Below are 15,293 nucleotides of genomic sequence, written 5' to 3'. Positions count from 1 at the left end.
TGCATGAATGGGGGAATTGTTAGTGAACGTCTTAAGCGCCACTCTCGAAGGAAACCGTTCACCACTGTTTCGGTGCCCAGCTAAGACTCTGCCAAAGGGCAGTTTTTTTTCCTTTGTACCCCCAAACAAAGAAAGGTTTCAGGTTCGACCGTCCCATGAACTTTGGGAAACGAATTGATTGCTGTGGTGAATTGCTAGCAACAATCGACCTCAGATCGACAAATAGATCCCACTTTTGCCCACTATTTTTCTCGCTTGGGAAACCAGACCCACATAATTCCCCAGAAAAGACCAACGGGGAATGCAAGGCTCGTTGATCGTTATATCTTCGCAAAACCGGTTTCAAGGTCTATAATTCACTTCCTAATAACAAAAAATAACAAAATTTTAATTTCAGTTTCTGGAAAAGTAAATAAATGTATTCGAAGGTATTTTCAGTTAAGAAATATTTCAAAATTCACAACATGGCCAAACGGTAGTCCGCGGTCTACTGGTCGCCCGCGTAGGTATTCCTAGGCGCCCGCTAGCTCGTCTAGAAAAGTATCACCTCCAAACACAATGAATTAAGGTGAAGGTGGAAGCTAGCCACAAATGGCTGCCACAATGGCGCCAAACTATGTGAAGAAAATTATCGTTTTCGCACACTTCCCATGAAGTAATATCAACCAAAATCTAATCGATTACTCACAAGATATTAAATTTTCATCTGCTGTCGCACTGTATAGTGAAAAACGTCAGAAAACTCGAGCAAGTGCTCTGAAAGTTAAATTTTCATTTTTCAATCTTCGGCAATGGTTTTGTTTGTATTGGTGAAAGCATCGTTATTTTTTCGACACTGATGCCAGACAACATCATCGAAATGCTATCAAAACCACTCAATAAAATGTTATTCCTGAGTCATAGCCTTCCATGTCATGAAAATCAATAGAATAAAATAGTATTGATATCAATACAATCATTATTTTTACGTTTAATGGGTCTATAATGTAAGTTTTAGCAACTTTAATATTGGGTAAGAAAATTGTATTGCAGAGCTCGGAACACTGCCACGGCTGCCTATGCTTTCAAAAACAATAAACGGAAAAGTATTACATTCAATCAAAATGTCTCAGCCAACGAAGAGAAGGGTTAAGGTTCTCCAATGTGAAAACGATACGATCAACGAAGGAAAATATTGAGGAATTATCAGCATCGAGTTACTATGCGGTAGAACTTGTTAATATCAAAAGAGCCCCAATTCGCATGTGTTATAAATTTGTTCATGTTACGCTCGCGTATAATCAGAATTTTACTTCATATGCAAAAATACCCCTTCTATATTATGTTTGCAATTGGCTTGGTTCATCGGAACATATCGTTCATACATTTAACTTCAGTATTGAATTGTTATTTTTTTTTTTCAAATGTATTCAAAGACTCGTGTCAATGAAGCGCCACACAGTCTGATAAATGAATTGATCTATTTACATGTGCTTTGCTCTTCTCTCACAAACACTATTACCCCATTTTTACTCGTGGGTTTACCTATACTACTACAATGGCTAGCTTCCACCTTCACCTTAAATACCCCTTAATTTTTTGCCGTGATCATTTTATGCTAACCTCAATAAAACATATTAATCTAAAAGTCATTCGTTCGATAACTCGCAAGTAGATCGGACAAGTTTTCGAAACGATCCAACAAAGGTGTTTTTTTCCACATCGAATCAGACTGTGTTTTTTTTCATCGGTTGCGCTTGCGAGTAGAGCGAAGCTCAAAGTGGTGCGCGACCGAGACGCAGAGGATACAATTCAGACAGATTCATCACACACGCCACACAGCAGCGGCAAGTATAAGTTTATTTTTCTTTTGTCCTCCTATCATTCCTACTACCATCTGTGCTTGATTTACACCATTGTTCATCTGTGTGTTTACCAAATCGGCAAACGTTGGCATTAGGGGTGTCTATTTTTTCTTGGTTACATTACCGTTGAAATTTTATTGGAACTTTTTTTCATTTTAGAATTTTATATAAATAAAATAAATTAATATAAATATTATCCGCAGCATAACCTTATAATATTTTTTTTTTTACTTATTCATTTTGATAATTATTATATTCTGTTCATATCGAACAGTTGGCCGATTTTTCTAATATGGCTGAGGGCGGAAAGGACCCCCCGTTGACGCAATTGAATATTTCTGATACCGAACCTCCTCCTGAAGAGCAGGTGGATGAAGCAGAAATTGAGGTAGAAAATTCTGTTTACAAAGTTGATAGTTCCGAAGATGAGGAAATCGACGAGAAACAGGATTTTCGTCCTAAAGAATACCCTGAAGGCTCCAAAGACCCATTCATTGTGTACTTTAGACGAAAATCCAAACCTCTCAATGTCATTCGCATCTCGAAGGAACTAACTCAACATTTTTCTGACGTTACCGAAATTACACGGATGGGGCCAGACAAACTACGAGTTGTCGTCTCAAGCAGGACCCAAGCGAACAAAATAACTCGCTGCGACCTCTTTGCGATTGAGTATCGTGTATACGTACCCTGTTGCAACGTCGAAATAGACGGCGTAATAACCGAAAAGGGTTTGACCCGAAAAGAGATAATCGATGGTGTCGGTCGCTTCAAGAACTCCACACTAAAAACTGTGAAGATTCTTGCATGCGATCGACTGAAATCTGTGTCACATAAAAATGACAAAAGAATTCTCAATCGGACAAACTCTTTTCGTGTGACTTTTGAGGGTTCCGCCCTTCCAAATTACGTTGCAATAGGGCAACGTTTACCTGTTCGATTGTTTGTACCCCGGGTAATGAAATGCAACAAATGTATGCAACTCGGTCACACGGCCGCCTATTGTTGCAATAAAAAACGTTGCGCAGATTGTGGAGAGAGCCATGATGAGAATCCTTGCGCGAAAGAGCACAAGTGTCTTCATTGCGGCGGGACTCCTCATGATTTTACTCAATGCCCGGTGCACATACAACGAGGGGAAAAACTCAAGCGTTCCTTAAAGGAACGTTCCAAGCGGACTTTTGCAGAAATGCTTAAAAGTTCCGTGCCAACGACACAGGACAATCCCTACTCCATTCTGCAGAACGACGAGCCTGTTGCTGACGCTTCCAATGCCGGATGTTCCGGTACATCGCAGGGTGCCATCAAGAAAAGAAAAATTACTTCTTTTCCATCACTCCCCAGAAAGAATACCGAAACTTCCCAAGTTGGAATGAAGCCTCGAACTGAACGTGCTGAGAATAGGCCGAAGCAAGTACCTCCCGGTTTACGTGGTCATGCTACCAACCAGGAGTCCTCATCACTTCCCGGAACAACAACGAACACGTCTGTTCCATTTTCGCGGTCGAAGCAACAGCCACTACCTGGCCTGCTTGCGCTTTCAGACCTTGTGGATAACATTTTAAATGCTTTAAATATAAATGATCCTCTTAAAAGCATAGTATTATGTTTGCTTCCGGTTGTGAGAACATTTTTGAAAGAAAAATGTGGCTTTTTAGCAGCGTTCATTTCCCTCGATGCCTAATTCAGCGCAAGAGGTCAAGGATTTGACCACTGTCATACAGTGGAATTGCAGAAGCATCATCCCTAAACTAGACCAATTTAAATTTTTAGTTCACAGTTCTAACTGTGATGTATTTTCTCTCTGTGAAACATGGCTTTGTTCAGCCGACGAGCTGAATTTTCACGATTTCAACATTATTCGCCTTGATCGTAACGACTCGTTTGGTGGCGTACTATTGGGGATCAAAAAACGTCACTCCTTCTATAGAGTCACTATCCCATCGATTACAGGCATTGAAGTTGTCGCTTGCCAGATACAAATCAATGGCAAAGAACTCTGCATTGCTTCGATATATATTCCTCCCAGGACTACGGTAGGCCGCCATCAGTTCTTTGATATTATCGAGGCATTGCCGGAGCCGCGGTTAATCTTAGGTGACTTCAACTCCCATGGAACAGCATGGGGGTCACTCTACGATGACAACCGTGCCACGTTGATTTATGATCTGTGCGACAACTTCAACATGACAGTTTTAAATACTGGGGAAGCAACTAGGATAGCCAACCCTCCTGCACGGGCAAGCTAGACATATCTCTCTGCTCTTCTTCATTATCCCTGGATTTCACATGGAAGGTAATCCAAGATCCCCACGGTAGTGATCACCTACCAATAATTTTATCGATCGCCAATGGATCAAAATCTAGTGAGTCAGTCGATATTGCGTATGACCTCACGAAGAATATTGACTGGAGAAAATTTGCGGAATTAATATCTGAAGCAATCATTTCGATGCATGAACTTCCTCCCCTTGAAGAGTATAACTTTATATCAAGTTTGATTTACGATAGCGCACTTCAAGCTCAAAAGAAACGTGTACCGGCTACCACTTTCCGACGTCGTCCTCCATCACTTTGGTGGGACAGGGAGTGTTCAAAGGTCTACCTTGAAAAATCATCTGCTTTCAAAAAATTCAGGCAAACTGGATTAGTGGAATGGTTTCGAAAGTACCAAGCTCTAGAAGCCAAACTAAAAGGTCTGATTAAAGCAAAAAAGCGTGGATATTGGCGGAAATTCGTCAATGGTTTGTCAAGGGAGACCGCTATGAGCACTCTTTGGAATACGGCTAGGAGAATGCGTGGCTGGAACCATACCAATGAAAGTGAGGAATACTCTGACCGTTGGATTTTCAAATTTGCAAGGAAGGTTTGTCCCGATTCTGTTCCTGCACAAAGCGTCGTACGCGACATTCCGCTTCAATGCGATTATGAGAATTTTTCGATGATAGAATTCTCAATTGCCCTCCTCTCATGTAACAATTCAGCTCCGGGGTCGGACAAGATTAAATTCAACTTGTTGAAGAATCTTCCCGACTTGGCGAAACAGCGTTTGCTGAACTTGTTCAACAAGTTTCTGGAGCTGAATATTGTCCCGCATGACTGGAGACAAGTGAGAGTGATAGCCATACGAAAACCCAACAAGCCGGCTTGCGATCACAACTCGTATAGGCCGATTGCAATGTTATCCTGTATTCGCAAATTGTTAGAGAAAATGATTCTACTTCGTTGGGACAAGTGGGTCGAAACGAATAATTTGCTGTCAAATACGCAGTTTGGCTTCCGCCGAGGTAAAGGGACGAATGATTGTCTCGCACTGCTATCTTCTGAAATCCAAATCGCATTTGCTCGCAAAGAACAAATGGCTTCCGTTTTTCTCGATATCAAAGGGGCATTTGATTCAGTTTCCATGGAAATTCTCTCAGAGAAGCTTCATAATCGTGGACTTTCACCAATTCTGAATAATTTCCTGTACAATTTACTGTCAGAAAAGCACATGAATTTCTCTCATGGCAACTCAAAATCTTCTCGTTACAGTTTTATGGGCCTACCGCAAGGCTCCTGCCTAAGCCCCCTCTTGTACAGTTTTTACGTCAATGATATGGATGATTGTCTAACTAGAGACTGTACGCTGAGACAACTTGCAGACGATGGAGTTATTTCCATCACGGGTACTAATCCCGTCGCTCTGCAAAAGTCGTTGCAAGATACCATGAGCAATCTGTTCACGTGGGCCTTCAAGCTGGGTATCGAATTCTCTACGGAGAAAACTGAAATGGCCGTTTTTTCTAGGAAGCACGAACCCGCCCAATTCCAGCTTTACCTATCCGGCAAAACGATCCAACACTCTATGTTTTTCAAATACCTGGGTGTATATTTTGATTCTAAATGTACCTGGGGGAGACACATTGCGTATTTGAAACAAAAATGCCAGCAAAGAATCAATTTTCTCCAAACAATAACCGGAACATGGTGGGGTGCCCATCCAGGAGACCTCATTCAGTTGTACAAAACAACGATATTGTCAGTGTTAGAATATGGCAGTTTTTGCTTCCGATCAGCTGCCAGGATTCATATTCTCAAGCTGGAGAGAATACAATATCGTTGCTTGCGTATAGCAATGGGGTGTTTGCATTCGACACATACGATGAGTCTCGAAGTTTTGGCAGGAGTACCCCCGCTTACTATTCGGTTCACAGAATTATCCTACAGATTTCTCATCCGTTGCAAGATCATGAATCCATTAGTGATTGATAACTTCGAAAATCTACTCCAACTGATTCCTCAGACAAGTTTTATGTCTTTATACCATGAGTACCTTACCCACGACGTGCACCCTTTACCAGGCATCTCCAACCAAGTTTGCTTCCCTTACTTCTGCAATTCCTCTGTCATTTTAGATCTGTCCATGCGACAAAAAATCCATGGAATCCCAGATCACCTACGCTCCAATGTTATTCCGTCGATATTTTCGGAAAAATATGGGAAAGTTGGATCTGATAAAATGTTCTTTACTGACGGTTCATACATAAACGGGTCCACTGGCTTCGGCATCTTCAATGAAAATTCCAGTGCCTCTTTCAAACTCAAAGATCCTTGTTCCGTGTATGTCGCAGAAATGGGTGCGATATACTATGCTCTAGGGATCATTGAAACACTGCCCATCGACCATTATTTTATTTTTTCAGACAGTCTCAGCTCAATAGAGGCAATCCGCTCAATGAAAGTTGATAAACGCTCATCTTATTTCCTAACAAGAATAATCTATAAATCTATTGAGTGTTTTGGTCGAAAAATTATTCAAGATTACCTTAGCATGGGTTCCCTCTCATTGCTCGATTCCGGAGAATGAGAAAGCGGACTCGCTAGCTAAGGTGGGCGCTTCAGAAGGTACACTTTTTGAAAGGCAAATTGCCTATAATGAATTTTTCCACATTCCTCGTCAGGACACACTCGTTAGTTGGCAGCGCATGTGGAGTGAAGATGAGTTCGGTCGTTGGTTACACACGATTATCCCTAAGGTTTCGACGAGTGCTTGGTTTAAGGGATTGAATGTAGGTCGTGATTTCATTCGCGTGATATCTCGGCTCATGTCCAATCACTACAACCTAAACGCGCATCTCTATCGCATTGGGCTCGCAGCATACAACCTTTGTGATTGTGGCGATGGCTACCACGACATCGAGCATGTTGTCTGGTCGTGTATCCGGTTCCATGCTGCTCGCTCTAAGCTCTCTAGAGCACTGAGAGCACAAGGCAGACAATCGGATATCCCCGTCCGGGATATCTTAGGTAGCCGTGATCCTGATCTTCTGCTTCATCTATACCTGTTCCTCAGAAACGCCGATGTCAACGTTTAATGATGTTTCCTTCGTTGTGTCCCTGTTTCATATCCCTCCTATCCGATCTATAAACTTTTACTTAGTCGCGGCAATACATACACACACTCTTTACAGATACACGGGCCAAAGGTTGTGCAGTCCACTGATTATTCAACAAGAGCCAAAGGTTGTACCGCTCATGACAACTCTACACGAGCTGATGATTGCGCCGGCTAGTGACCATTCTATCCTGGATTCCTCGAGTCGAGAAGACGCACCACGCTAGATATGGGGTACATACTAGGGGGCGTTGCTGATTAATGGTCAGCTGCATCCCAATAGGAAGTATCCCGTGTCGGGCACACATACAGAGCATTGGAGACAGCAACATCCCAATTACGAGAACACTTGTAATACTAACCTCGAGCCGACCGCGAGTAATCGGTTAAATATTACTAACATTGATAATAATAAAGTCAATATTTCTTTATTAAAGTTTTCGTTTTAATATTTTCTTCCAGATTGTTAGTTACTTTATATTAACATATCCAGTTGTTCAACCATAACTTGTAATAAAGCACAAAATTGTCACAAGGTATAATTTCAACAATGTTTTCTCCAGTCATATCATTTATTGAATTGCCAATTTTCAAATGCTGGAATCATCCGGCATAAGGTTTCGAAAATTAACAAAAACCAAATTTTTGGAGGAAACCTCGCCTTTGAAAACTGCGAATGCGAGTTTTAATAAAGTATTGTTATTTTTATTGTAAACTATTATGAGTAATGTGCATGATTTTTTTATCCCATCAATTTATTAGGCACATTTAGTGTGGAGGCGATCTGGCGAAGTGGTACATCGAAACCTCTCACGCGAAAGGTCAAGAGCTCAATTCTCACTTCCGACAATCTTCCAAAAACTTAATTAAAGGTGACAATCCAGCCAAAGTGTGTTGAAAGTCACTATAATAGATAAAAAAAGGCTCATTTAGCAATTCAGCTATAACAGAGCCGATTTTATTCGTGTTCATTTTTATCTAACGATAATGTTGTTGTATATTACACAGTAGCTATTGGCGAAACAGTATTCCTATCTTATCGATACACATTTTTATCTGTTACACAGTAGCCACTTAGACGTAAGGCGACATATACACCGGGACTGTTGATATGAGTCTTCCATTGTTGTGTTAGTAATAGTACCAATTCCCGGACACACCGGGACTGTTGATATGAGTCTTCCATTGTTGTGTTAGAAATAGTACCAATTCCCGATGCAGCAGAGCGTAATGTGATCGGTAAGGGACTGGGATTACCGTCACATGATGATTGTTGCGTGGACGTAGTAGCTCATAAATGAGCTCATGATCGTTCGGTTAGTAGCGAACACGCAAGGATGCTTCCGTCGGATGAGTACCATTATCCGAGACGATGGCTTCTGGTATTCCGAGCGTTGCGAAAGTTTGGAGTAACTTCGTTGTTGTTCTGGTCGTTTTTTTCTGTTGCATACACTTCAGGGCATTTGGTGTACGGGTCAGCTATAACTAAGAAAAAAAACACCATATACAGGTCCTGCGTAGTCAATATAGATGCGTGACCACGGCTTGTCCGGAATGGGTCACGATTCCAGAGCTGTTTTGACCGGTGTTTTTTCAACAGTGTAGCATGGAGTGCAACGCCGGACGTGATCTTCAATGTCGTTGTCGTTTCCCGGCCAGAAAACGAAACTGCGAGCAATGGACTTCATGCGAACCATGCCAGGATGTCCACGATGAAATTGCTTCAAGGTTTGCATTCGGAACATACTTTGTCGCAACTCTGTCGTGAAACAATATACAGCCATCCAAATGAGTAATGGATTCCCGTCTATTGAAACAGGAATGAACGTCTGGATTTGTGATTGATTGATCATCTTTTGACCAACCCTCTTGGATGAATGTCAGTACCGACTGTAGTATGTTATCTGTCTTCATCGCTCTTTAGATGACTGCGAACAAAATTGGTACTTGATTGATAGTGTCGTGAATGTCTTCTTCTAGAGTTGCCACAACGTAATCCTCCTCTGGTTGCTTGGAACGGTCGATCAGTCTGAACAGCATGTCGGCGTACCCGAACTCGTTGGTTGATACGTAAGGAATATCGAAATCATATTTTAAAAGCATCAGCGCCCACCGTTGAAGACGGTTTGCAGTATGCAATGCAATACCCTTCTTCGAATCAAAAATGGAGCGGAATTTTGTTACGCCATAGATAAGCGCAAGTGTTTCCTTCTCTGGCTGTCCGTAACCTTGCTCCGCTGGGGTGAGGGATTTTGATACATGCTGGATTGCTTTCAGATAACCGTTTGGGAATACGTGAAATATACCTGCACCGATACCAGTGCTGGAAGCGTCCGCGGCTACGATGATTGATTATTTTGGATCATAGTGTGTCAACAACATATCATATTGCAGGACTTGCTTGAACCGCTCAAAAGACTTCTGTCAATCGGAATCCCACTTCGACTTTGCATCTTTCTTCAGTATCGAAAGGATGTCGAAGCTCGTGGATGTTGTGAATGAATCTGCACTAGAGATTAATGGCTCCCAGGTATGATCGCAGCTCGGAAACTTTAGTTGGTGCTGGTACAGATACAATGGCTTGGAGCTTCTCAGGATCTGGACGGATGCCGTTGCGATCGACGATATGCCACAAATAGCCGATTTCGGTTTGAAAGAAACGACATTTCTCCAGCTTGACGTGTAACCCTTGTTCCTTTAGGCGTTACAATAGCTTATCTAGTTGTGCCTTGTGTGCTTCACTCTGATTTCACGCTGATTTCACTCCTGGAGCGAGGCGGATGAACTGGAATGAGCCTCGGTGCGTGTTTATGGTGAGAAGCTTTCTCAATTCCTCGTCTACCTCCAACTGATTCCATTAAGCTGTACGAAAATCTCCTCTGGGTTGGGTAGAGGATAGTGGTTGGCATCCAACACTTCGTTGAGTCCGGTGGAATAGTCTGCACAGATGCGAACTTTACTGTTGCTTGCGTACTGCTACGATTGGAGCAGCCCACTCCAAAAAATCGATTGGTATGATGATTCATACCGATTGCAGACATTTTTTTGACGTAGGATTACGTCTTTCGGGAACATATTGGGGTACAAATTGAAAAATGAAAATCGATCGCATCGTGAAAAATGTCCAATTTCAAACGCTTGTTACTCATTCATTTCATGATGGATTAATGAGATTTTTGCATCAAACGATTACGGCACTCCATAACAATTTTTCACATTGAATAAAATAGTATATATCATATAACTAACTATCGAACAATTGAAAAAAATCAACCCCTATCCAAACAGAGTCACGTCATTTCTTTTTCGCGCCCGCTTCGTTCTCTCACCGGCAAGCTGCATGGCAATCGAGTAGGAGGCGCCTACTTCACACATACCAAATGATATAAAAGGAAGGAGCATTCGTGGATCTCATTCATTCTTACAACGGACGTGGAACGGACAACAACAAGTGGAGAGCAGCAGCAGTGAAAGCGGCTAATATATAGGCGAGCATAGAAGTTGAGCGGTCAAAATGCGAGCTGTGTCTCACATCGAGCTTCTATGGCAGCATAAGCAGCGGAAAACAGTAGCAACGGTTGTTGAAACCGGTCTACTACTAGTGGCAGCAGCAAGCATCACGAGCGGATCGTTTAAGGCACGCTCTCTCCGTCAGAAGTGCGAGAACGTTTCTTGGCATCGTGAAAGTGCAGTATCGAATCTGAGCGGCCAACAATTGAGCTGTGTCTCACATAAGTGGCAGTAGCAGCAACAGCGGCGGTAAACATCGAGGCTGAACCTCAACAATCGAGCTGTGTCTTGCATCGGTCCACTACTGTTGGCAACAACAAACATCATGAGTAGAGAGTTTCAGGCATGCTCTCTTTCTCTACTGCTGCTGCTGCTGCTGCTGCTACTCAGTCAGATTTCTCATTCTTGTTGGACGCTCAGATCGATAAACATTTGTGCTTCTAGTGTGCATTGCTGGTAATCCTGTTCACATCAACCAATACAATTGGATGCGGTTATGGAGGTAAAGGAGACAAAGGATCCGGTTGAGGAAGAGTGTATCGCAAGGTTCCACATGACAACATCCAGTGTATCAAACCCGCTATCCGTTGTTTAGTTCACCGTGATGGTGTCAACGAAACCCTTGCAAACCGACGCACAGAAGCCGAAGATTCCAAAACCAAGGAAAGCAGCAGCGACTCCGAAAAAACTACCGCTGCCAAAAAGTTAACAACTGCTACATCCGACTGAAACCTCACATTAGCACGCAGCAGATTCCGTACAACCCATTTAACCATTCCAGTCCTTTTCAGGACTTTCGATATTGCTTTGAAACGAAAGAGTTTAATTTATTGTTTTCCACTTATCACAAAAATGATATAAAACTACGATCGAAAATACTGTTTACTTTTACATTTTCTTTGATCATGTGCAACTAACAGGAAACTTATCACATCAGAAACATACTTTCCATCAACCAACCTGACTGGATGCGGTAAGGGAGGCGAATGACATATGTATGCATGTATATATATATATATATATATATATATATATATATAGCGAAACGGCTCCGGTCATGCCTCAAGGAATTTTCTAAAATAATATTTTGCCGATGTCTTTGCGCGAACTACACGGGCGAGTAGCACCATAATAACAATTCAAATGCCGAAGTTCGTGATATGGGTGCGTTCATCGCTGTTCGGTTCGGCGTCGGTTTAACCCTTTCATTATGGCAGTGTGCTCCGCCGAAGTGCTACCCTTGTACGGAGCACTGCGCCGAAAAGTATGCACATCGCGCTGGTATGATCGAAGAGCAGTATGAATTTCATGTCGTCTAAAGACGACGCTCGTATACACAGCTCGTCGCGCGGATGTCGTCTATAGACGACGCTCGTAACGGAAGGGTTAACCATCAATAACTACGCTTGGCAACATTGACATCTGGCAATTTTCATATAAGATTTTTCCCCCGCATGTTAAAAGTGGTTTTTTATGTACATAAAAGCGCAGTGTAGTATGTCAGCTGCTTCCCGGTTAGAAAATAAATGAACGACCCGTCCAATTTCAAACGTTTATTGCTCATTCATTTCATGATGGATTGATGAGATGTTTGAATCATACGTTGTCGGCATGATTTTTCACATTGAATAAAATAATATATATCATGTAACTAACAATCGAACAATTAAAAAATCTCAACCACTATCCAAACAGAAGATACCTAGGCCTGATTGATCGAAATTGACGTCATTTCTTTTTCGCCCCCGATTGGTTCGTTCACCGGCAAGCTGCATGACAATCGAGTAGGAGGCGTCTACTTCACACATACCAAATGATATAAAAGGATGGAGCGTTCGTGGATTTTATTCATTTTTACAACGGACGTGGAACGGACAACAGTGGAGAGCAGCAGCAGTGGACGCGGCTAATATATAGACGAGCATCGAAGCTGTGTGGTCAATAGGCTAGCTGTGCCTCACATCAAGCTTCTATGGCAGTATAAGCAGCGGCAAACTACTACTACTCTACTAGTGGCAGCAGCAAGCATCGCGAGCGGAGCATTTCGGGCACGCTCTCTCCATCAGAAGTGCGAGCACACGCTTCTTGGAATCGTGAAAGTGCAGCAGTGAACTTCAAGACATCGAAGCATCGAATCTGAGCGGCCAACAATTGAGCTGTGTCTCATATCGAACTTAAGTGGCAGTAGCAGCAGCAGCGGCGGTAAACATCGAGGCCTAACATCAACCATCGAGCTGTGTCCCGCATCGGTCCAGTACTGATGGCAACAGCAAACATCATGAGCAGAAAGTTTCAGGCATGTTCTCTCTTTCTGCTGATACTGCTGCTCAGTCAGATTTCTCATTTTGTTCGATGCTCAGATCGGTAAACATATATGTTTTTAGTGTTTTAAGTGTGGTCACATCAGATCAACATCAACCAACATGACTTCATGCGGCAAGGAAGGCAAAGGAGGATCGAAGCGTATCGCAAGGTTCTACATGACAATATCCAGTGTATCAAACTCGCTATTCGCCGTTTAGCTCGACGTGATGGTGTCAATGAAAACAACCAAAATGAAAACAGAAATAAGCAGCAGCGGCTCCGAAAAAGCTACCGCTGCCAAAAAAAACAACTGAAGTGAATTGTTGTTTTTGTTGCTCCATAAAGTTTTACGTGAGTAAATATGTCGGAATATATGTTACGCAATATGAGCGCCAATCTCGTAGACGTGCCTCGGATCTGAAACAACTTTCTATCACTGATACCGAAAGCTCGATTGTAACACTGGTGAAATGAACAAAAAATACCCAACAACCAAACCAAACGGCCCATTTCAGGGCCATCAGATCATTATCAAAGAGTTTAACAATTTATTTTTTCAAACATCCAAAATCAGCCTGCGACAGATAGCCTAACGTAATCCTACGTCAACTATGCGGTCGTGTCTCGGACACAACCTTCTGTGACTTTTTCCAATTCATTTATTTGTAAGGCTCAATCGCATAAGCTTTGCGGAGCCGCTAATTCAAGGTTTGTTTATACAAAGTTTCAACTAATTGCTATGTTTAGTAGGATTCGACCGAATACTCGCGGTTTACTCGAGGTTAAAAGGGCAACAATTTTTGTGAGACGGGTCAGGTTAGGGATATGGATATGAGGTATCGTTGTCTCAACCGAGATTGCAGACATGTCAATTCTGCATCCACCAGGGAATCCACCGTGTTGAACGGGACTGATCGCTTTGAACGGAAAACAGATTTAGCGTTAGGCTGGAGGAATAACTTTACCTTAGCTTTCTTGCAGTGCCCTAGTGAGATGTTTAAAACTGCCCGATGGTTGCCTTGAATTTGTGCTGTAATTTCTTAAAAGCATAGCCTGGGAACTGCTGCATCTTAACTACAGAGTTTGTCAAAAGAAATCGACCACATGTTAAACAAGTCGATCCAATTAATTCCCAGTATGTTGAGATCCGGTGATGACGTTTGACCATGCCGTTGAGGGTGGCGTCACAGTTGAATTCGCCAATAAGGGCGAGTGGTCCTCCGGATGCGTTGAATGCTTCAGAATCAGTGATGGAGTCAGCTTCGGTTGTCCCAGTTGTTGCCAATTTGTTTCGTGATATCACTGGCGGAGTCCAGTTGTAGCGAAATAGCAACGCCGTTGGTGATGATACCCACGAATTTGCGTTTCTGAGTATTATTTGCGATGTGGTTCACGAAAATTCATTTGGCTTGAAATCTGAAACTAAGCTTCTTCTTCTTATGGAGCTGCTTCATTCACTTTGTTGAGTTGAAGAACGAAGACTTCTGAATACAACCACAGTAGCCTTCTTTGTGACCGGTGCGGTTGCATACCTTGCAGACATGATCCGAGAATCGACAGTCGCGAACTCGCCTTCGATGCGGGAAAGAAGCCTTGCTCGAACGACCGCATATTGCGATGCTATGAGACCGCAGACGAAAATCAAGCACTTGAATTGATCGTCTTGAAACTCGAACCCTTCACTTCACTGTTGACCTTGTCACCATAGCTGATAATGTAGTCCGTCTCAGCTTTTACTAGCTTCTGACATTGGTAGGGCTTGTGGAATACGGAAGTCTGTCTACCGAAGATTTTTGTTAGCGTCTCGATAGTGTCGGCAAACGTGACGTCCTTAGGTAGCTTCGGAAGGATATAATCAACGTAGCGAATATGTACTGAAGTGTCCAACTTCCGGAGCAGGAGCCGAACTTTCGCTGCATGCGTGCGTCACTTTTGAATAAATCCAAGTAACGGGCAAACCATTTTTTGAAAGTGGTGCCGTTCTCCGGATCGAAAGTGTAATCGCTGATGTTGGGTGACAGTGATTCCAGAACTTGCTCTGGTTTCGTTGTTTGTGTAACAGCTAACCGTTGGAGAGGCTCGGACATCTGAAGAATTGCTGCTTGTAGTTCCTCGTTCGTCGCCATCTTTCCTCTGGTTCGATTCTGGAATTCTTGAGAATCCAGAAAAACATCCTCGTCGCCAATTAATATGTCTTCCAAATGCGTTGAATAAAAAACTAGACTAGTTTTTTAAATACGTCTATTCTCTTTATACGA

General features: G+C 42.5%; 1 protein-coding gene across 6 annotated transcripts in view; it reads left to right on the top strand.

The window, feature by feature from the left end:
• The window catches only part of LOC129761143 (phosphatidylinositide phosphatase SAC2), a 52,750-nt gene that overhangs the window by 2,363 nt on the left and 35,094 nt on the right, over positions 1–15,293 (top strand). The gene's annotated exons all lie outside the window — the stretch shown is intronic.

The sequence above is a fragment of the Toxorhynchites rutilus genome, chromosome 1 (genome assembly GCF_029784135.1).
Source record: "Toxorhynchites rutilus septentrionalis strain SRP chromosome 1, ASM2978413v1, whole genome shotgun sequence".
Classification (NCBI taxonomy): Eukaryota; Metazoa; Arthropoda; class Insecta; order Diptera; family Culicidae; genus Toxorhynchites; species Toxorhynchites rutilus.
The sequence above is the reverse complement of the archived record's forward strand: the minus strand, read 5'-3'. Positions and strand labels throughout refer to the sequence as shown.